The following is a 372-nucleotide window of genomic DNA, read 5'->3' on the forward strand; positions in this document are numbered from 1 at the left end:
TCGGATGACAGACAGGCACAAATTCAGTAATACACCAACACCACTAAACCTTTTACCCAGGAGGCCGGGAATAATAATTTATGACTGAGGGGTGTAGCGCTTCGGTCCGTCCGTCTGTCTGTCTGTCTATGTTGAAAAATATTGGTAAAATTGTTTGTTGCATGTGGTTGAATTGCCAAAGGAACCAACCTAATATTTTTTCAAGTGTATGTTGCAGGAATATTTTTTTTAACTTAAGTGTATGTTGCATAAATTTCCACTTAAGTGCGTGTATTGCAAGTACGAGAACTATAAAATAAATCGTAAGTTAAATTTCTCGCGTAAGTTAAATTTTTTACATTACTCATCTCAGAACGTATCTACTTGATCTAC

Source organism: Homarus americanus, unplaced genomic scaffold, assembly GCF_018991925.1.
Source record: "Homarus americanus isolate GMGI-L3 unplaced genomic scaffold, GMGI_Hamer_2.0 scaffold5635, whole genome shotgun sequence".
Classification (NCBI taxonomy): domain Eukaryota; kingdom Metazoa; phylum Arthropoda; class Malacostraca; order Decapoda; family Nephropidae; genus Homarus; species Homarus americanus.